The sequence below is a fragment of the Melospiza melodia genome, unplaced genomic scaffold (assembly GCF_035770615.1).
Source record: "Melospiza melodia melodia isolate bMelMel2 unplaced genomic scaffold, bMelMel2.pri scaffold_18, whole genome shotgun sequence".
NCBI classification, from domain to species: Eukaryota; Metazoa; Chordata; class Aves; order Passeriformes; family Passerellidae; genus Melospiza; species Melospiza melodia.
The window spans coordinates 14,514,828-14,538,211 of NW_026948525.1; the positions used below are offsets into that span (position 1 = coordinate 14,514,828).

The 23,384-nt window shown below is 50.2% G+C and overlaps 1 pseudogene; it reads right to left on the minus strand.

Annotated features, from left to right (window-relative positions):
- Nucleotides 1–18,949, minus strand: part of LOC134433387 (olfactory receptor 14J1-like) — a 115,507-nt pseudogene extending 96,558 nt beyond the window's left edge.
- Between the last annotated feature and the right edge of the window lie 4,435 nt (nucleotides 18,950–23,384).

Consider the following 23,384-nt stretch of genomic DNA (forward strand, 5'->3'; position numbering starts at 1 on the left):
GATATTTAAGGTCCTCTCCAAACCCAACTACTCCATGATTTCTTTTCTTAAAGATCCCCATGCTAAGGAAGAACAAATGTCCAACAGCAGCTCCATCAGGCACTTCCTCCTGCTGGCACTGGCAGACACGCAGCAGCTGCAGCTCCTGCACTTCTGCCTCTTGCTGGGCATCTCCCTGGCTGCCCTCCTGGGCAACGGCCTCATCATCAGTGCTGTAGCCTGCGGCCACCACCTGCACACGCCCATGTTCTTCTTCCTGCTCAACCTGGCCCTCAGCGACCTGGGCTCCATCTGCACCACTGTCCCCAAAGCCATGCACAATTCCATCTGGGACACCAGGGACATCTCCTAGACAGGATGTGCTGCACAGCCCTTTTTTTTTGCCTTTTTCATGTCAGCAGAGCTTTCCCTGCTGACCATCATGCACTACGACCGCTATGTGTCCATCTGCAAACCCTTGCACTACGGGACCCTCCTGGGCAGCAGAGCTTGTGCCCACATGGCAGCAGCTGCCTGGGCCAGTGCCTTTCTCTATTCACTACTGCACACAGCCAATACATTTTCCCTGCCCCTGTGCCATGGCAATGTCCTGGGACAGTTCTTCTGTGAAATCCCACAGATCCTCAAGCTCTCCTGTGCTAAAACCTTTCTCAGAGAACTTGGGCTTCTTGCAGTGTGTGCCTGTTTAGGAATTGGCTACTTTGTGTTCATTGTTTTCTCCTATGTGCAGATCTTCAGGGCCATGCTGAGGATTCTCTCTGAGCAGGGACGGCACAAAGCCTTTTCCACCTGCCTCCCTCACCTGGCCGTGATCTCTCTATTCATCAGCACCTCATTTTTTACCTACCTAAAGCCCCCCACCATGTCCTCTCCATCCCTGGATCTGGCCCTGTCAGTTCTGTACGCAGTCCTCCAGCCCTGAACCCCCTCATCTACAGCCTGAGGAATCAGGAGCTGAAGGCTGCAGTGCGGACAATGATGACTGGATGGTTTCAGAAACATTAAACTGCTGGCCAATTTCTGCAAATCACTTGTAATAAAAGTCATCTTTGATACTTCTGCTTGGTTTCATTTTGGAGCTTCTTTCTCTTTTTATTTTACTTTTTCACCTTGTCCGCTAATAAATATGATTGTTTGTGCCATTTCTAATTTTGTTTCTCTCCACCTTCCTTGTGGCAACTGCCTGTATCAATGAGGGGCTGTGCTCTTGGTTGCTTTAAAGGAGCTAAATAATCTCCCAGCAGAGTTTTCTGCAGAGATGCCCTTTTGTTGCCTTCTCTGGAGCTGCAGCAGCAATGTCTCTGTGCAGATCTGGGGGCTGATCAGGGCTTCCCCAGCAGCTGTCCCCAGCAGCAGCAGCACTTGGTGTTGCCAGTGCTGCTGCCATGGCCCTGCCCCGCTGCTCTGGTGGCCCTGGTGTTGCTGTAAGGCCTGAGTGCTCTCAGGGCCGGGCACAGCCCTGGGAGTGGCAGTGCCGGGGCTGCAGCAGGGACAGGCCATGGGCACTGCTGGGGCAGCGCTGACGCCTCAGGCCAGGCCCTGGGGGCTCCAGGCTCCTTGCCCAGGCTCTCTCAAGGACACACCCAGGCCAATGCTCAGCACAGAAAACCCCCATGAGCAGCCCCAGGCTGGCCGTGGGCAGGTTGGGGACAAACAGCATGGCTGGGGCTCTGCAAGGACCCTGGGGGAGATGGGAAGGAGCAGCAGAGCAGGGACTGATCCATCCCCAGTGCGCTGCACAGCCCAGGGCAGCCTCCCAGAGCGTCCTCATGGAGCTGCCAACAACATCCCCCCTCTGCAGCCCTGGCCTCTCCCCCAGCTCACACAGGTGCCCCATCCTTGCAGGCACAGACACGGCAGCACTGGCTCAGGAGCCCCTGTTTGCATTGCATACAGCAGGGGGAGAACCCCCATGCTGTTGCTGTGGGGACATGAACCTGAGGGAGCATAAATGCCATCAGGCCCTGGGGCCACAAGGGCTGGGGGACACCAGGGAAACCACTCAGCTTTGTCCTGGCCTCTGCAGTCAGCCAGAAAGTTTGTTCCCATCAGCTGGGAGTTTCCTGTCCCACTGCAGACGCTGTTGCTCAGAGCCAGGGCTGCCTGGCAGCAACCCCCAAACTGCCCTGAGCGTTTAATTTGCTTCACCTCTGCTTTCTTTACTCTTCCTGCTGCAAATTTCTTCCTTTTGCCTGCCCCTGTTCCTTCCCCTTCAAACAGCCCATCTCTGCCCTGGTACACCATTGCAGAGATTTTTATTGCCTGCAATGCTGGCCCTGGCTACACGATTCCTGATCCAGCCAGGAGCCATTGGCCTTCTTGGCCACCTGGGCACACTGCTGGCTCATGTCCAGCCTGCTGTCCATCAGTGCCTCCAGATCCCTTTCTGCCTGGCTGCTCTCCAGACGCGCTGTCCCCAGCCTGTAGTGCTGCAGGGGTTGTTGTGGCCAAAGTGCAGGATCCAATATTTGGACTGATTAAACCTCACCTTGTTGGATTTGGGCCCTGGATCCAGCCTGTCCAAAGCCTGTGCAGAGCCCTCCTACCCTCAAGCAGATCAGCACTCCCAGACAACTTGGTGTCATCTGCAAATTTGCCAATGGTTGACCCAATCCCGTCATCCAGATCATCAGTGCAGATAGTGAAATCCATGCTGGCAGGCTCTGATCCCTCGGCCATCCTGTGAGTGCCCTGTGATGGCACTCAAGGTGATCTGTTCCATAACCTTGCTGGGCACCCAGGTCAGGCTGACACGCCTGGAGTTCCCCAGATCCTCCTTCCAGCCCTTGTTTGGGTGGGGTCACACTGGCACCTCCAGTCCTCTAGGTGGGAGTGTTACCCAAAATTTGTTAAAATAGGAAACTCCTTAACACCAATGTAGCATTAAGAATCAACATTCTTAATTCAGCTAAATACACGGGGGACAGCTCCTCCCAAAGCCGTGCATGCTGAGTACAGGAAAGTTTCTGTTTATTTTCTGTATTTTGCACACATATGCATTGATTGTCCTGGACTAAACACATGTATGAATATAATTTACCCAAAATCATTAACGTGTTTCCCCTCCCCTTTACCCATGTGTTCTTCTCTCCTGGGGGTGTCTCTGGTAAGCCCTGGTGGTCGTGGACCCCAATGTTCCAGTGGGCCTGGCTGAGCTGGCAGGACACTGAGGCTGCTGAACTTCCAGTTCCCTTTCTCACACAATGGGTATTGTGTGGTTTCCACAGGCCTGGGGTTGTGGAGAACAAGCTCCAGGTGTCAGCTCAGCTGGTGGAGACAATTGATCATCTGGTAACATGAGGTCACAGAGTGGGCTGTGACATCACAGAGTGGGTTATGTGGGGTCATTGAGCAGCTATGACATAACAGATTGCCTCTGTGACACCACAGGACAGAAGTCTGAAATCACAGAGCTAACTGTGACATCACACTGCAGAGGTCTGCCATCACAGAATTGGCAGTGACATCAGAGACCAGCTGTGTGACATTAGAGAATGGGCTGTGACATCACAGAGCAGCTGTGACATCCCAGAGGGGCTGTGTGACATCCCAGCAGGGCTGTGTCAGGTCACTGGGTTGGTCACTCTGCCCCAGCTCCCCCTCATAGTTTCTCCCAACAACTCCAATGCTGTCCATGCCCAGCGTGGTCCCTGTCCCCTGGGATTCCCCCGGCCTACCTGGAGCCACAGCCTCCACCAAAGGATGTTCCACAGGATCCACCCCAGAGCCTGACAGGGGACAAGGGGCCAGGGCTGTGTGACCAGGACAGCAGGGACGGGGATTATCCAGATCGCTGTGGCCTGGGTTGGGTTCCCCAGGGCAGGAAAGATGTCTGGCAGCTGGAGCAGGGTCTGGGAAGGGCCTCCAAGGTGGGGCTGGAGCCCTTGGGCTGTGAGCAGAGGCTGAGGGAGCTGGGCTTGTCCAGCCTGGAGCAGGGAAGGCTGAGGGGCTCCTCATCCCAGCCTGGCAGTGCCACCAAGGAGGGGATGGAGAACACAGAGCCAGGCTCTTCACGGGGGGCTGGGGGGAGACAAAAGCCAATGGGTGGAAGGGGAAAGAGGGGAGATCAGCCAGGGCATGAGGAGATGAAATGAGTCAGGCTGCTTTCAGCATTTCCTCAACAGCAAGAGCAGCCTGACCTCCCTTCTCCATTCACCACTGACAGCTTTGCAAATCAGGAATTGTTGGAGCTCTTTTGCACCACACCAAGATGAGCAACCTGATACCAGAACTAATTGTGTTCGTATCGATTACAGAACCACATTGTGTGAAATTAATTTCAGTATGGAAATCACTTGTGGATGGTGGACTCATCAGATGCTGCAGAGACCATGCACATAGCTCAGGGAAGAGTGTGATTGTTATTAAATTGTGTCCTGTTCCACTATAGTCTGTTGGCCATGAAGAGAAACTTCCTGTGCCTCTGAGTCTCACCAGTTCCTGACCCCCAAAGGACGCAAACCTGATGAGTTGTGGTTCCCACCCCAGTGGTGGCACTTGCATCTCCCTCCATAGCCAGAGCAGAGCTCCCTTGTCCCACAAAGTCCCTGGCAATGCAGGGATGAAGGAAACAGGACAGGCTGTGGGGAATAAAGTGCAGGGCAGTGCCCAGGAGAAGAATGACTTTTGCATTTGATGGAGATGTGCCTTCCCTTGTCTTTGTTGGCTGACAATAAATGAACATCACTCTGTGCCTCAGGCAGTTCCTTCTCCAAGGAAAGGCAGGTGGGAGTTGGAGCCAAGGAGCTGAAAGCTGCAGGTGCAGCCTGGGCTGGAGGGAGCTCAGATTTGCACAAGGCTGCTCTGAGTGCCAGGGCTTGGATGGGGGAAATGGTCGGGTGGGAGTAGGGACAGAGTCTGATTGATTGTCAGCCATGAAGGGTCTTGATTTTCATATCTACTCAAACAGCATGAGGAGCTACATGCATTCATTGTCAATTGGAGATTGCTATTAACATTCCTCTGTTAATAAAATAAATAACAAAAAACTGAAGCAGGACCTAAGAAATGTTTTCTCACAGTGTTTTTAAATAGAACATATTGAGTTGAATGTACTTATGAATTCTCTCTTATTAACCACACAAGATCTGGAAACTGAAATCAAATTATCCCCAGAGGTTTGGCTTGTTAAGTTGTTCTGAATGTTTATGAGCCCTGGGACACTGAATTCCTGAACTGAAGAGCTGAAGGCTGAACAAGCCTCTGGAGCAGGAAAATTCAGCAGCAGCCTCCAAGGTGCTCAGGATGTCAGCAGCCCCCACTGAGGCCATCCCTGCCCAGAGACCGTGGGGGAATGGGCAGACAAGGGGAGCGTCCCTGGGGCTGGGGCAGCACAACTCAGAGGCACCAGCGGCTCCAGCTGGGAAATGGAGTGTGGAATGTGGCTGGGAAAGCCCTGCCTGGGCTGGGCCAAGCAGGACAGACAAGCCCTGACTCCCAAACGCCAAACAACTCTCTCAAAGAGACATTTAAAAGGAGTTACAATTGTTTGTGTAGTCTGAGTTGGACTCCCTGGAAAATACCAACAAGAGATTCTCAGGGGCTCAAAACAACAAAACAGGCTTTACTGGCAACTTTAGAAAATCAGAGAAACTTTGGCAAAAGGTTTATTACGACATTGTAGTGGTTTTGGTTTGTTAATTTAAGATTTTTCTAATTGTGAGATTTCCTAATTAATGTACTGATGAGTGTGGTGGGTTTTAGTGTCAGTTAATTTTTTTATGTATTTATTTTGTTGTGAGATTGGATTATGAGAAAGGTAAAGTAAGCCAAAAAATTTAAAAGGTTTTAAAGGAAAATTTTATTAAAAATAAATTTAAAAGAGAAAGGTAGTAAGAATTAAATTAAACTCTTTAGAACACTTCTTTTTCTCTGCAACTTTTTCTTTTTACTGACAATGTAAAGAAAGTAAACTTAAAATTTCTACTTAGCTTACTATTTGTAGAATACTCTTTTTTTTCAGTTTAATTCTAAAATGTTTTAAAGATGAGTTGTTTAAAGGTAACAGTTTTTATTATTTTCTTCTAAAATTGTTTTTATCTCTGGGAATAGAGATCTTCTCTTGGGGATAGTGGATTATTTCTTTTCCCCTGCCTAATCTTTTGATGAAATTACAGTTATTTAAATGTTTGTTTACTTTAGTATGGAAGTTTTTGTTTGATATTATTTTGAATTTTGGTTTTTAGTTTTATGTGTAATAAAGGAAAAGAGTTTTTTCTCTATAGTTTATAAGAAGATTTTAGTTTTAAGATGAAGATATTTTTTTCTTTTTTTTTAATCTGGGATTTAATTTCTTCTTTACTGACTTTGATGGTTTTATATTGTTTTTTATATGCTTGTATTTTGGTTTTTTTTTTATACTTGAGGGAGGATTGAAGTATTGAAAGGATTAACACCTGACCTGTCAATAACTTGTGGTGGAAGTTGTGGTTGGACTCTGTTGGGATCGGTTTTATGGTTTGTTTGTGGGGTGTTTTGTGTTTAATTTTAGTTGTAGGGTTATTTTTTATGGGTTGCAGGTTGTAGAGGTTTATGGTTTGAGTGGTGTTGGGGGAAGGGGACTTGATCGTAAGTTTTAATAAGTGCGTCTAGCTTTGTTCTGGTTAGGGTTTTGTAGAACCTTTTTTTTCCTGTTTGGTAGTTTTTGGGGTATGGTTTGGTTAGAACGGGGCCAATGGGGGGGGCATCCTGGGGGAGGTGGGGGAAAGGGGCTCAGCCCACGGCAGGGTTCCTTGGTTTGGTTTGGTTTGGTTTGGTTTGGTTTGGTTTGGTTTGGTTTAGTTTGGTTTGGTTTGGTTTGGTTTGGGTTGGGTTGGGTTGGTTTGGTTTGGTTTGGTTTGGTTTGGTTTGGTTTGGTTTGGTTTGGTTTGGTTTGGTTTGGTTTGGTTTGGTTTGGTTTGGTTTGGTTTGGTTTGGTTTGGTTTGGTTGAGATGGGGACCAGGGCCAGGGCCTGCTGCTGCTTTGTTGACTGGAAAAGAAAGAGGAAGTTCCTGGCTTTTTTCATCTTTAACATATGTGTTTCACAGAGATGTGTTCAGTATCTTAATAGTTTAACAGATTGTCAGTTACACAAAAAGTTTTGAATTGCTTTTGAAAATTCTTCTCATGTCAAACGATGACAGACATTCAATCAACAAAAAACACTTCTCAAAGCATTGACTAGGCCCATTCAACTTGACAAACTCTAAGCCTGTTCAATTTAATGTTAATCAAAATTTGCAGGAGCACAGAAACAGAATACACAAAAAGACAGAAAGACAAAAAAGATATAAAGAGGCACACACAGAGCTACCAGCTCCTGGATTTCAGTGGTGTTCAGATGAAAATTCCAAGAGGAGGTAGGGTCAAGATATGTGCTTGCATTGTGGTCAGCCTTTAATACCCCTTGATCTGCCTGAGCCCTTCCGCCAGGTCAGACTTGGTGGCATTTGGTCTCTCAGGAGCTGGGCTGGGGGCTGCAGAGATGGCTGTGTGTCGCAGACATTTTTTTCACAGAAATCCTTTCTTTCAGATTTCTGCATTTTCTGGGAAGCAAGGGCCTCAGAAAAAGAATGTAAACAATTATTATCAGCTGCTGTGAAATGCAACAGGGGCCTCTGTGATTGGTCTCATGTGCTTGTTTATAATTAAGAGCCAGTCACAGGAACAAGCTGGGGACTGAGTCCCTGGACACAACTTTGTTATAGAATTCTTTTTTTCTATTCTTAGCTTAGCAAGCATTTGCAAACTTCTCTCTTTATTCTATTTAGTATAGTAATAATGTATTATATATCATATATCAATAAATCCAGCCTTCTGATCAAGAAACAAGATTCTCGTCTCTCACCTCCAGCGACCCACTCAGGACGCTTTAATAGCTGTGGAGCATTGCCTGTGCTGTGCCAGGGACGACAGCCTGCAAGGACAGAGGCACAGGGCAGAGACACCGTGGGACAGCCTGGGATGCACAGGGCACAGGGATGGGCAGCAGCTGCAAGACAGCCCTGCTGAGCCAACTTGGGCAGCACTTTGGCCATGGCTGCTGGGCCTGGGCCTGAGGCCACGAGGGGACAAGTGACCCTTGCAGGGCTGGAGCCTCATTGCCTCCTTGTCCCTGCTCAGCAGCCTGGCAGGGGCCGCCCCATGCTCCTGCCCTTGGCATTGCACAGCCCCACATGCCAGTGCCCCTCCCGGGAAGAGCCCTGAGCAAGAAGGGAGGGACAGGATCTGCCTGGCCAGGGGCTGGGGCTCAGGCCTTGTCCCTTTGCATTCCTCAAACACATCCAGCTTTGCTCAGCACCAGAGACACCTTTGCCTTGTTTGTCCCCAGCTGTCATCACTGCCTCCAGTGTTCTGCTCTCCCTGGAACCTGGGGACACTTTCTCAGTCCTGTCCCTGACAGGGATCTCTTCAAAGTGCAAGAAACTTCAGCATTTCAATGTAACTGAGTTCTTGAGTATTTTGTGTCATCACTGAGGGAGTTTTGACATCACAGAGCTGGCTGTTGCATCACAGAGTAGGATGTGAGGCCATAGAGCAGACTCTGCCATCATAAAGTGTGAATCTGTGGCATCAAAGATTGGTTTGTGACATCACCAGGTGGCTGTGTGACATCATAGAGCAGGCTGTGACCTCACAGACCAGACTGTGATATCACAAAAAGACAGTGACATCACATGGTGACTTTTTTGACATCACAGTGTCTTCTGTGGCATCACAGAGATGGCTGTATTACATCCTAGAGTGACATCTCAGATGACTGTGTGACATCACAGAAGGCTGTGTGACATCACAGGGGCTGTGTGAGGTCCCTGGGGAGGTCACTCTGCCCCGGCCCCCCTCACAGCTCCCCCCAGAGCAGTCCAACCAAGCTTGTGTACAGCGGGGTCCCCTGTCCCCCTGGGTCCCCCCGGGTCCCCCCGGCCCCGCAGCCTCCCCCAGAGGATGTTCCACGAGATCGACCCCAGAGCCTGACACGGGGACGGGGGGCCGGGGCCCTGGGGGTGGCACAGGGGGACAGGGACCCCCTGGCAGCCTCCCCGTGTCCCCCAGGGCCAGAGCCCAGGACTGGGCTCCTTCACCCTTTTACAAACGAGGCCTTGAGAGCGCTGAAAAATCCCCAGCAAGGGATCAGCAAAAACCAGATTTAATATTAAAGGACAGCAGCACAAAGTTCCTTGGCAAGAGTCACTCTGCTCCTGAGTGGACACTTCAGGCACACCAAGGAAACAAAGCAACAACAAAACCAAACACAATCTAGGCAATCATACCAGAAATGAACCAAGAACTGTCCCTGTGTGTGTAACACGAGGACAGAGAGAGTAAGGATAAAAGGAATATGGCCCAACAGCTTACAGAGCTCAAACTTAACAGGAGTTAACTTACACCTTAACTGGTACCTAAAAACTTCACAATTTAGCAAAATAACAGCACTTAAGACTATTTAACCTAACTTAAAAACTATGACAATTGAACAAAGAAATAACACTTAACAATATTTAACTTAGCTAATAACTCAAATTAAACTTAACAACATAGCAAAAGAACAACTCTTAGCAGCATTTAACTTTGTTTAGACCTTGTGACTTAACTTACTTACTGATACCTGGATATCTGACTGACTCAGCTATGCAAGGCACTCAAGTCCCTCAGAGTGCAGCATTTCTTCCACATTTCCCCAGCACGGGCACTCCTGTGTGCACACAGACACAAAGAGTCAGTGCAAGGCCCCTGTGAGAAATTCCCGAGGGCAGGGAATGCTCCCTGTGGATCCTTTGGCATCTCCCCAGCGGGCCAAGGATTGAGCCTGGAGGAGTGGGGGGATCGGCCCAGGCTCCATCGTTGTTCAGGATCCCCGAGTGCAGCAAACAGCAGAGTTCCCGGCTGGGAGAGGCCCCACTCAGAGGGAGTCGCTGGCCCAGGAGAGCTCCAAGGGCTCCTTTTGGAGCGCTGTGTGCAGGGCCCCAAGAGAGGGGCTTCAGTCCCAGCAATGGTTCATCCTGGCCACACTTGGCATCAACTGCTTTCTTTGGTAGGGTGAGAACAGGGATGTTGTGCCACTGGGGGAACAAAAACACTTCACAGGTGTTGCAGTGTGTTGCAGTTTCCTGTTTTAGACTTCCTAGTCACCTCCCAGGTGTGGCACCTTCCCTCTCCCTTCCCCCTTGCCCCCTTGCTGAGTGAGTCCTGTCAATCAGGCTTAACATTCCAGCAAGGCCTTGTGTTGTCGGTCAAGTTCAAAGGATGCCCTTCAGGCCTGGGGGTCATTGGCCTGTCTGGGTGTCATCATCCCCTGAGACCCTGCCCCTCCCACCTGGTTGGTGGCTCACCTGTCCCTTCCCCTCCCCCTGTCCCTGGGCCTAAATTGACCAAGGACCATGTGCTTGCCATTCTGTTGGAGCTGTTACCTGAGATTCATACATCTGTGACCATGCAATAAACTCTGGATATTAACCCTCTGGCAGAATCCATCTCCTTTCTATTCACCATCGCCTGAAGACTTCCTACCTGAGGTAAACTGAGTTTCTACAAGCCTGGACTTGTTTCAGCCCCCAGCTGCAACCTCCGGCCAGCCAAAAGTGTCTCTGGAGTGAAACACCACAGTTGCCGCCTTTGGCCTAGCAGCAGGGGTCAGATGGGCCCAGGCACAATCTATCTGGTAATATTGGGATTCATATTCCAATACCCAGGGCTCCTCCTAAAGGAATCAGGAGCTGGTTGGGCAGCAGCAGTGCCTGGAGCAGACAGTGTTTGTGATGAGCTGCAGAGGAGCTGAGCCCAGGGGCTGTTGGCCAAGGCCCAGGCCCAAGGAGCATTTCTCAGCTGGCAGGGCAGCCTGAGAAGGGGAGGGGGGAATGCAGCAGCACAGGGCCCATGGAACCAAGGGACCATTGTGACACTGTGGGGCCCTGTGACACCAAGGGACCATTGTGACACTGTGGGGCCCTGTGAGACCAAGGGACCATGGTGACACTGTGGGGCCTCATGGAATCGTGGAGAGCACTGTGGCATTGCTGGGCCTCATGGAGCGAAGGGGGACGTACTGACGCTGTGTGGCTCCATGGAATGTAGGGATCATTGGGACACTGAGAGGCCCCATCAAACCAAGGGTCCATTGTGACACTGCAGGGCCTCATTTAACCATGGAGGCCATTGTGACACTTTGGGGTGTCATGGAACTAAGGGGCCATTTTGACACCATGAGACCCAATGGAGCCAAAGGTCTATTATTACATTGCAAGGCCTCATGGAATCATGGAGACACCATTAAGACACTTGACCGCCTCATGGAACCAAGGAGCCATTGTGACACTGAGCGGCCTTGGGGAAGCATGGGGACCATTGTGACACTATGAGGCCCCATGGAATAAGCAAAGCATTGTGATACTGTGAGGCCTCATGGAACCAGTAAGACCATTGTGACCCTGGGGGTCCCCACAGAACCAAGAGGACCATTGTGATACTGTGGGGCTTCATGAAACCAAGAGACCTTTGTGACACTGCAGAGTTGTGCAGGACTAAAGCTCCAGGGTGGCACAGAGGGGCCTTCTGTCATCAATGGTCCATTGTGACACTGTGGAGCCAAAAAAGACCATTGGGACACTGAAAACCCTGAGGTCCAAAGGTCCATTATGACATTGCAGGGCTTATAGTACAGAAGCATCACGTGACATTGTGGGGCCTGGGGAACCACAGAGACCATTGTGACACTGCAAGGCCTCATGGAGTCATTGGTACCATTGTGACACTGAGGGGCATTTACAAGACTGTAGAAACCAACCAGAACAAGGGTCTATTGTGGCATTGCTGGACCCCATGTAATCATTGGCACCATGGTGCCAATCATGGCACCACTGCAGGGCCCCATGGGTCCAAGGCACTATTGTGACATTATGGGGCATCGTAAAAACAAAAGAACATGGAACAGATCTGGCTGGCTTGGCCTCCCAGGGAGCACCAAACTGGTCCAGCTAACGTTTGCAGGTTGAGGGTCTCTTCTCATCTGCTGCTGAAACAATGGGGCTCTGTGCTTTCCTTGCCATGGAAAAGAACTGTCCCTCTCCTCCAGGCACCCATGGCTGGCAGTGAGAGTTCCACCTCCAACATTGCCTGTTGTGACAGACTGGAGGAGATTGTTGGTGGAAACATTTAGTGTGTGGGGGAGGAAGGGGCAGGTCCAGCCTTGCCCTGGAACCCCAGCACTGCCCTGCCCTGGAACCCCAATCCCCCCAGACCCTCTATCCCAGCCCAGCAGTGTCTGCCAGTCCCTGGCACAGCACAGGCAATGCCCCACCGCCACCTCTGCAGCCCCAGCCCAGCTCCTGAGGGACCAAATGAGCCCAAGTCCCACCTGGGGGAAGGGCCCAGGGAGACCAAGGGGTATTTAAGGATGACAACAAGGCAAGCACACATCTTGACCCTACCTCCTCTTGGAATTTCAATCTGAACACTGCTGGAATCCAGAAGTAGGTACCTCTCTTTGTGCTCCTCTGTATTTTTTTGCCTTTCTCTCTTTCTGTCCTTTCCTTCTATTTCTGTACTTTTGACAATTTGAGTAATTTAAAATTCAAATAGCTAAGAGTTTGTAAAGTTGGCCAAGTCAGTGCTTTAAGAAGTGTTCTGTGTTGATTGAATGTTGTATTAAACCTGTTGCTAAAATTTCTCCGATTATCTAAAGTTCCCAGTAAAGGCTGTTTGGTTGTTTTGAGCTCCTGAGAAGCTTCTGTTGGTATTTCTCCAGTGCATCCAACTCAGAGTACACAAACAATTGTAATTCCTTTTAAATGTCTCAATAAGAGAATTGTTTGGGAGATGGGGTTTCAGGGCTTTTGTGTCCGGCTTGGCACAGCCCAGGCAGGGCTTTCCCAGCCACATTCCACATTCCATTTCCCAGCTGGAGCCGCTGATGCCTCTGAGTTGTGCTGCCCCAGCCCCAGGGACGCTCCCCTTGTCTGCCCATTCCCCCACGGTCTCTGGGCAGGGATGGCCTCAGTGGGGGCTGCTGACATCCTGAGCACCTTGGAGGCTGCTGCTGAATTTTCCTGCTCCAGAGGCTTGTTCAGCCTTCAGCTCTTCAGTTCAGGAATTCAGTGTCCCAGGGCTCATTAACATTCAGAACACCTCAACAAGTCAAATCTCTGGGGATAATTTGATTTCAGTTTCCAAATCTTGTGTGGTTAATAGGAGAGATTTCAGAAGTGCATTCAACTGAATATGTTCTATTTAAAAAGACAGTGAGAAAACACTTTTTAGGTCCTGTTTAATTTTTTTTCCTTGTTCATAAATTGATATGTGCAATCTCCAATTGACATTGAATCCAAGTACCTCCTCATGCAGTTTGACTGGGTATGAAAATCAGGACCTTTCATGGCTGACAATCAATCAGACTCTGTCCCTATCCCCACCGCACCATTTTCCCCATCCAAGGCTGGCACTCAGAGCAGCCTTGTGCAAATTTGAGCTCCCTCCAGCCCACACTGGACTTAGCCAACAGACCACAGTTGAACAGGATATAACTTAATAAAAATTACACCATTAAAATAACAATCACACAATTACAAACTCTTCCCTGAGCTATGTGCAATGTCCCAGCATGTCTGATGAGTCCACTGTTCACAACTGATTTGCATACTAAAATTAATTTTTGACTAATGTGGTTCTGTGATAGATATAAACACAATTAAGTTCTTGTATCAGGATTCTTGTCCTGGACTGAGGACAGAACAGCTCAAACAATTCCTGATTTGCAAATCTATCAGTGGTGGATGGAGAAGGGAGGTCAGGCTGCTTTTGGTGTTGAGGAAATGCTGAAACCAGCCTGACTCATTTCATCTGCTCATGCCCTGGCTGATCTCCCCTCTTTCCCCTTCCACCCATTGGCTTTTGTCTCCCCCCAGCCCCCCGTGAAGAGCCTGGCTCTGTGTTCTCCATCCCCTCCTCGCTGTCACTGCCAGGCTGGGGTGAGGAGCCCCTCAGCCTTCCCTGCTCCGGGCTGGACCAGCCCAGCTCCCTCAGCCTCTGCTCACAGCCCAAGGGCTCCAGCCCCACCTTGGAGGCCCTTCCCAGACACTGCTCCAGCTGCCAGACATCTTTCCTGCCCTGGGGAACCCAACCCAGGTGACCTGGATAATCCCAGTCCCTGACGTCCTGGTCACACAGCCCTGGCCGCTTGTCCCCATGTCAGGCTCTGGGGTGGATCCTGTGGAACATCCTTTGGTGGAGGCTGTGGCTCCAGGTGGGCCAGGGGGATCCTGGAGGACAGGGACCCCGCTGGGCATGGACAGCATTGGAGTTGTTGGGAGAAACTGTGAGGGGGAACTGGGGCAGAGTGACCAACCCAGTGACCTGACACAGCCCTGCTGGGATGTCACACAGCCCCTCTGGGATGTCACACAGCCCCTCTGGGATGTCACAGCCTGCTCTGGGATGTCACAGACCATTCTCCAATGTCACACAGCTGGTCTCTGATGTCAGACCACAGTCTGTGATGCTGTAGTCTGCACTGTGATGTCAGACCTCTGCCATGTGATGTCACAGCTGGCTCTGTTATGTCACAGAGGCAGTGTATGATGTCATAGCTCTCAATGACCTCACATAATCCACTCTGTGATGTCACAACCCACTCTGTGACCTCATGTTACCAGATGATAAATTGTCTCCACCAGCTGAGCTGACACCTGGAGCTTGTTCTCAAAAACCCAGGCCTATGGAAACTACACAACGCTCATTGTGTCAGAAGGGGGACTGGAAGTTCAGCAGCCTCAGTGTCCTGCCAGCTCAGCCAGGCCCACTGGAACATTGGGGTCCACGACCACCAGAGACCAGCAGAGGGCCCCCAGGACATGCGTGAAGGGGAGGGGAAATATGTTAATGATATTCGGGAAACGATTGTCACATGTGTGTTTATCCAGGACAATCAACTGGAATCATCTACCCAGTGAGGTGGTGGAGTCATCATCCCTCGAAGAGTTCAAAAAAAGACTGGATGTGGCACTTGCTGCCATGATCTAGTTGAATAGTTAGAACATGTGTTGGACTTGATGATCTTATAGGTCTCTTCCAGCCTTGAATTTCTGTCATTCTGTGATTCTGTGATTCTGTATGTAAAATACAGAAAATAAAGAGAAACTCTCCTGTACTCAGCATGCACGGCTTTGGGAGGAGCTATCCCCTGTTCATCCAGCTGAATAAAGAATGCTGCTTCTTAATGCGACACTGGGGTTAAGGAGTTTTCTGTTTTACTGAATTTTTGGTAACACTCCCACTGCCAAGGAAAGCTCTGTCTGCTGCTGTTCAAAAACAGAGAAGGGCTGGTGGCAGATGTGGGGCTCAGAGGCTGCCTGGGGCAGAGTGACCATGAAATAATCAAGTTTTCAATATTCTGTGAAAGAAGGAGGGGCAGCAACAAAACTTCTACACTGGAATTAGGAAGGGCAGACTTTGGCCTGTTTAGGAGGCAGATTTGGGGAATACCAAAGCAGGTACTGATTGTTTTAAGGGAAACAGCCCTTAAAAACAAATGGGGCCCAGGAAGGATGAACACATTTCAAGAAAGTAATGTTAAGCGGGAAGCATCAACATTGGATAGAAGATCAGGCAACTTAGGAAGTGTTTAAGGGTGTTGTAGGTCATGCAGAATGAAAAGCTGAGATGTGAAAGCTCAATTAGAACTTAACCTGGCCACTTGTGTGAAAAATAATAGAAAATGTTTCTATAAATGAACTAATAGCAAAATATGGGATAAGGCGAACCTCTACTCTTTATTGGATGCAGTGGAGAATATAGTAACCAAAGACAAGGAAAAGGCTAGACTACTTAACACCTTGTTTGTCTCAATTTTCAATATTAAGACAGGTTGCCCTCAGGACAAGTGTTCTCCTGAGCTGGTAGATGGGCACAGGGAGCAGAACAGCCCCTGGAATCCAGGAGGAAGCAGTGGGTGACCTGCTGAGCCACTCAGATGCTCACAAGTGTATGGGATCAGACAGGATCCATTCTAGGGCAATGAGGGAGCTGTGGATGAGCTCCCCAAATGTGGATGCTCTCCATCATTTACCATCAGTGCTGGCTCAGCAGGGAGCTCCCAGAGGACTGGAGGTGCCAGTGTGAGCCCATCCCCAAGAAGGGCTGGAAGGAGGATCTGGGGACCTCCAGGCCTGTCAGCCTGACCTGGGTGCCCAGCAAGGTTATGGAACAGATCACCCTGAGTGCCATCACAGGGCACCCACAGGCTGGCCGAGGGGTCAGAGCCAGCCAGCGTGGATTTAGGAGTGGCAGGCCCTGCCTGAGTGATCTGATCTCCTTTTATGACCAGGTGACCCACCTGTGGATGCAGGAAAGGCTGTGGATGTTGTGTGCCTGGAATTCAGCAAAGCCTTTGACGCTGTCTCTGACAGCATTCCCTGGAAAAGCTGCAGCCCACAGCTTGGGCATATTCTCTCCTCGCTGGGAGATTTAAGAGCTGGCTGGAGGCTGGGCTCAGAGAGTGGTGGGGATGATGCTGCACCCAGCTGGTGTCCAGGCACTGGTGGTGTCCCCCAGGGATCTGTGTTGGGCCCAGTCCTGTTTAATATCTTCACGGGTGATCTGGGTGAGGGGATCGAGTTCACCATTCACAAACTGCAGATGGCACCAAGCTGGGTGTGAGTGTGGATCTGCTGGAGAGCAGGACAAGAAGACACAGCCTTAAGCTGCACCAGGGGAGGTTCAGGCTGGAAAATAGGAAGGAGTTCTTCAGAGAAAGGGTAAGTGAGAATTGAAATGGCTGGCCAGGGGGAGGTGGCAGAGTCCTTGTCCCTCTTCAGTGGCACTTAGCACCATGGTCTGTGTGACAAGGCAGTATTAGGGCATTGGTTGCACTTGATGATCCCAAAGGTCTTTTCCAGCCTATTTGATTCTGTCATTCTGTTATGACTGGGACACTCTGGGGCCATTGTGACACTGCAGGGCCTCATGGAACTAAGAGGACCATGGTGACACCATGCAGCCCCACAGAACCAGGGGTCCACTGTTGTGCTCTGGGGCCAAATGGAACCAGGGAGTGCACCATGACACTCTGGGTCCTTGTGGAACCACAGAGGCCATTGTGACACTGCAGGGCCTTGTGTAACCAAGGGGTTTCACCATTTTGACACTGGAAAATCAAGGAGACCATTGGGAGACTCCAGGGCCCAGTGGAACCAAGGGGCCATTCTGACACTGCGGGGCTTTGTGGAACTAAGGGGACATTGTGACAGTGCAGGATCCTGTGTCACCAAGGGGCCACTGTGACACGAGGGGGCCTCAGGGGATCTGGAAGAACGTTGTGCCACTGTGTGGCCTCATGGAAACAAGGAGTCCATTGCTACACTGAGGGGACTTGTGGAACTACAGAGACCATGGTGACGGTGTGGGACTTCATGTACCCATGGGGCCATTGTGACACTCTGGGGCCTCATGGAACCAAGGGGCCACTGTGAAACTGCAGCACCAACAAGAAGATGTGAAGCCCCATGGAACCAAGGAGTCCATTGTCACATTTTGGGGCCCCACGGAACCAAGGAGACCATTGTTGCTCTGCATGGTCTCATGGACCCAAGGAGAACAATGTGACAGTGCAGGGCCTGGTGTAACCAAGAGGCCATTGTGACACTGAGGGGCCCCCTGGAACCTAGGACATCTTTGCACATGACACCAAGCTGGATGTGAGTGTTGATCTGTGGGAGCATAGAAGGGCTTTGCAGAGAGACCTGGACAGGCTGGATTGAGGGGCTGAATCCAGCAATTTCAGGTTTAAAAAAATCCAAGTACCAGGCCCTGCAATTTGGCCCCAGTGCTATAGGCTGGGGATGGAGTGGCTGAACAGCAGCCAGGCAGAAAGGGACCTGCAGGGACTGATGGACAGCAGGCTGGACATGTGCCATCAGTGTGATCAGGTGGCCAAGAAGGCCAATGGCTCCTGGCCTGGCTCAGGAATGGTGTGGCCAGCAGGAGCAGGGCTGATGTGCCAGCACTGGTCTGCCCCCAGCTCTGCACACAGACATTGCTGCTGCAGCTCCAGAGAAGGCAACAAAAGGGCATATCTGCAGAAAATTTTGCTGGGACATCCTTTACTTCCTTTAAATACACCAAGAGTGCAGTCCCCCATTGACACAGTCTGTGGCCACAAGGAAGGTGGAGAGAAACAAAATGAGAAATGGCACAAGCAATGATGTTTCTTTGTGGACAGAATGGAAAAACTAAAACAAAGGAAAGAAATCTCCAAAATAAAACCAACAAGAAGTATCAAAAACTAGTTTTATTACAAGTGATTTGCAGAAATTGACCAGCAGTTTAATGTTCCTGAAAGCATCCAGTCATCATTCTCCTCACAGCAGCCTTGAGCTCCTGGTTCCTCAGGCTGTAGATGAGGGGGTTCAGGGCTGGAGGCACCACTGAGTACAGAACTGATACAGCCAGATCCAGGGATGGGGAGGAGAGGGAGGGGGGCTTCAGGTAGGCAAATGCACCAGTGCTGAGGAACAGAGCGACCACAGCCAGGTGAGGGAGGCAGGTGGAAAAGGCTTTGTGCCGTCCCTGCTCAGAGGGGATCCTCAGCACAGCCCTGAAGATCTGCACATAGGAGAAAACAATGAAAACAAAACAACCAAATAGCAAGCAGCCACTAACTGCAATTAGACCCAGTTCCCTGAGTGAGGAATTTGAGCAGGAGAGCTTGAGGATGTGTGGGATTTCACAGAAGAACTGGCCCAGGACATTGCCATGGCACAGGGGCAGGGAAAATGTATTGGCTGTGTGCAGCAGCGAATAGAGAAAGGCACTGGCCCAGGCAGCTGCTGCCATCTGGGCACAAGCTCTGCTGCCCAGCAGGGTCCCGTAGTGCAGGGGTTTGCAGATGGACAGGTAGCGGTCGTAGCACATGATGGTCAGAAGAAAAAACTCTGCCCCAATAAAGAAGAGAAAGAAAAAGAGCTGTGCAGCACATCCTGTCTAGGAGATGTCCCTGGTGTCCCAGAGGGAATTGTGCATGGCTTTGGGGACAGTGGTGCAGATCATGCCCAGGTCGCTGAGGGCCAGGTTGAGCAGGAAGAAGAACATGGGCGTGTGCAGGTGGTGGCCGCAGGCTACGGCGCTGATGATGAGGCCGTTGCCCAGGAGGGCAGCCAGGGAGATGCCCAGCAAGAGGCAGAAGTGCAGGAGCTGCAGCTGCCGCGTGTCTGCCAATGCCAGCAGGAGGAAGTGCCTGATGCAGCTGCTGTTGGACATTTGAGCTGTCTTGGCATGGGGATCTTTAAGAAAAATAATCAAGCAATAGTTGGGTTTGGAGAGGACTTTAAATATCCCAGCACATCTTGGGGTCACTTTCCCCCCACTGCCTGCCCAGGGCTCTGCTGCCTGGAGCTGTCCCTGCCAGCAGCTGCTTCCCTGTGCCCAGGGCTGGGCCCTGCCAGTGCTGCCAGAGCCCAGCCCAGCCCTGGGGCCTCAGCTCTGCCCTGCAGACCCCTCCCAGCTCTGGCACTGCCCAGGGGATGCTCTGGCTCTGCAGGCTCTGATAGGAATGTCAGAGCAACCCTGAGGAGGCTGGAAAAGCGACACTGATGCTGCCTCAAAGGGGCCCTGTGCAGATATTTGTCACTGCCTGCTTCATTCAGATCTGAGACAAAATGTTTTTATTATTCCATTCTGAACTGAGAGATGAAAATCTATAGGCTCCATCCAGGCAACCCAGAGCAGTGTATTAAAAAAGCAGGATTTTCACTTTTATGCAGCCCCTGCCTTGCTATGCTCCCTGTATAATATACTTGGAAATGTGCTGCAGTTAAATGCCATGCTAAGAGCAGCCCTGAACAATGCAGCATCCTCACCACACAAGGAGAACACTTCCAAGCCTTACCAGCTGTCTCCTCCCACCCAGATCTTGTCCCCCAGTGCTGGGAGCAGCTGCCAGGGCTGGCTGAGAGCGTTCCCTGGCAGGCAGCAGAGTCCCTGCCCCAGCACAGCGCCCTGGGCTGCAGGACCCTGCTCTGCAGGACAGCCCTGGGCACCCCTGGCTGCTCTGCACAAGAGACAATCAGAGAATGTACTCACAGGGTCTGTAGGCATTGGGATGTTCCAGCTTGAGGAGATGGCTCCAGGAGCTGCAGCTGCATTGTCCTGCAGCCAGAGGTTCCTGTGCCAAGGGCTGGCAATGATTGTGCCCCAGGCACTTCTCAGCCCCTTCCCAGCCCTGACTGATTGAAGCTCTCTGTGCCTCTGTGCTGTGCTTGGGGTGGCTGCAGGCAGTGCCCCAGCCCTGCTGGGCTGGCAGAAGAGCTGCTCATCAAGAGAAATGTGCTTTTGAAGCTCTGCTTGGTTACCAGGAGCTGCCTCTGCGCCAGGAGCCCAGCGCAGCTCAGCACCAGGACTTTAATGAGCCTCTGGGGCTTTGTGCTCAGGCCCTGAACATCAGTCCCTGAGAGGGAGCTGAAGAAACCTCTCCAGAAGTCAAAGTCAGAATCCAACTCCAAAGTTTCTTGGACTTTTAATGGGTCCCACTGAGGGACACAACTGAGAAAGTGGCCCCAGGCCTCAGGCAGAGCAGAGAACTGCAGGCAGTGATGACAGGTGGGGACAAAGAGAAGCCAAGTCTTGGTGCCCTGGGGCACAGCAGCAGGGTCTGTGCCACCAAGGGCTGGGAGGAGACACCTTGTCCTGAGGCCCTGGGGCCTCCTGGCACAGCCCCAGCCAGGCTGGGCACTGTCAGCCCCTTGTCCTGCCCTCAGCATCCCCCCCTAGCCCACATCCCAGTGGCCTCAAGGATCTGCTGGAAGGAGTCCCTGGGGAGCCTTGCTCAGAAATGGCCCTGGGGGCTCCTGAATGCTCCCTGCAGGGACTCCAGGTTTTTCAAAGGACTTTGGGTTTGGCTTTTGCCTTGGAGTCTCTGAGAAGTTTCTGCAATCATGGCCTCCAATTATCTACTGTAATTAGTCCCTGGAGAGGCTTTGTCAGTAACAACACTCATTGGGGGTCATTAATGCTTCAAGGTGCTTCAGTTATTTTAAGGTACTTGGTGTTTCCCTTTTGATGCAGACTCTGTGAGAGGTTTGTGCAATCATGGCCCAATTCTCTGCTTTAATGAGTCCCTTGAGAGCTTTGTACTGACACTCAGTGGGGCTCATTAATACTTCGAGATACTCAAAGTTTTTAAGGTACTTTGGATTTTTCTTTCCATACTGAGTCTCTGAGAAGTTTCTTGTGCCATCCTGGCCTCCAGTTTTGTCCTCCAAGGAATCCATGAGGAGCCTGTGTTTGGGATTGGCCTCAGTGGGATCCATTCATGCTTTCAGACACTTGCTTTCATGTAACTTGAACTCCTGGAAAGCTTTGTGCAGTCTCCTCTCAGGTCCTGAGGTTCCAGGCTCAGCTCCAAATGCACCACAGGACTCGATAGGATCAAGCAGGTCCTAACAAACCATGGCTCTGCCTTGATTTCCCTCTGGTCTGGAGCAGTTCTTTAGGAAGTATTCCTTTTACAGTTATGGAGAAATATTTCAATGAGCTTCTAAGAAATATGTATTCGTTTCTTAAAGGGTTTCTTTTATTGCTGTTCCTATTGTACAAGAGGTGATTTCAGCATTCTGTGATTGATATTGATCCAGGGTCTCTCCTAAGGAGGTCTGGCCAGGTCAGAGAAGTTGTACCCTGGAGCTGACCCAGTGTGGACAACTTTGCCCCACATTCCCCAACCCCATGTAAGAAACAATTTTCACTTCCAAAATTCAAATGGTTTTTTAAGACCTTATCAAAATACAACAGAAGACTGAATAAAGAAATAGATACAGCACCTGGAGCAAAGGATTCAGTCACTGTGTGGTCATCTACAAAATGGATGTTCTGTCTTTTACACCTCTAGCCCCTCCCAAAGTCTTGTCAATCAACTCCTTCTTCACTGTCCAGTGGTGGAGAGCACTGTCTTACACCTTGATTGGAGGTCAGGTGCTGCCATAGTAAGAGGCCGACCCTCCCAAATGCCCCAACTACTGAGGCCATCCTGTGATAACAATGCAAGCAGGAGGGGAAGGATAACTATACATCCACAAAACTTCTCTTAACATATATTTAATATTCACCCCTTAATTGTGAGAGTCAACCATGAGAATTACTAATCTTTAACAAACCCCCTTTTTATTTTTCTAGAAGTCATTTTGCTCAAACAGTTAAGTAAAAACTTTTCTCTCTCTCTTGAATGTGCCATACCAGCATCTGTTGATGTGGGCAAGGACAGTGGGAACAGGAGAAAAAAATCTCAGGCTTTCCTTAGACACACTTATTTGGAATGAACAAAAGGGAATCACAAAGGTCCAGTATGGCTTTGACTCCCATCTACTGTGCCTATGTGGCTGTTACCCATAGTCAGTGTATCTTAGGGTTGAGTACAGTGGCCAACTCGGTCCTGCCCTCCAGTCCCTGTTGAATTAAAAGACAACTGAGGAATTATAGAGGTCTGGTTTGGCCTTTTGTCCCCACCTTACCATGCCTGTGGGGTTGCTGCCTGCAGCAGGACTATGGAGCTTTCTTGGTAGCAAACAAAGGGGCCAACCTGGTCTTGCTCTCTATTCCTTGTCTTACTTCTTAAGGATGCTTCCCCATTACCTTTTACAGCCCCTTGTGTACTTCCCCTCAATAGATGCTGATAATTCTCACCCATGAAAACAGGAAGACAGTTTTTGACCTGACTGGTGAAAGCTTGACTCTACTTTTTGGAGGTCTTGGCCTTTTTCTCCTTGTCTTTCAGTCTCTGCTTGAGAGTCAATCTTGTTTCACCCATCCTGGATGTTATAGTCTACTCTTTGGGTTCTTCTACTGGGCCTTTGACTCTGTTGCCAGGAGTCCATCCCTGCTCTGCAGTTTGCATGGTCGATTTGGTGGTGAGCAGTACCTGAAAGGGACCTTCCCACTGAGAAGTTACAGGCTGATCTCTCCATGCCTTAATCATCACCCAGTTCCTGGGATTAATATTACGGATTTTGAAATCCAGGGTGGTAGTTTGAGGAATTGCCCCTTTATGTCTTAGCCCTTATAAGGTTTATGATATAGACATAACTTATTTCTTGGCATTCGTTCCCCCTTCCTCATAGGTGGCAACCTTCTGGGGTGAGGTCAGGAAGGGTAAGCCAAACATCATTTCATAGGGTGATACCCCCAGATCTGACTGGGGTTGGATTCTAATTCTTAATAAGACCAAAGGGAGACATTTTATCCATGACATTTGGGTTTCAATCATTAGCTTAACTAGAGCTCTTTTAAGAGTTTGATTCATTCTTTCAACTGAACTGGAACTCTGTGGATGCCATGGAGTGTGTAATTCCTATTTTACTTCCAAGGCCTGAAAAATTTTCTGCAATATCTTCAATGTGAAATGAGTTCCCCAGTCTGAATCAATCCTGTT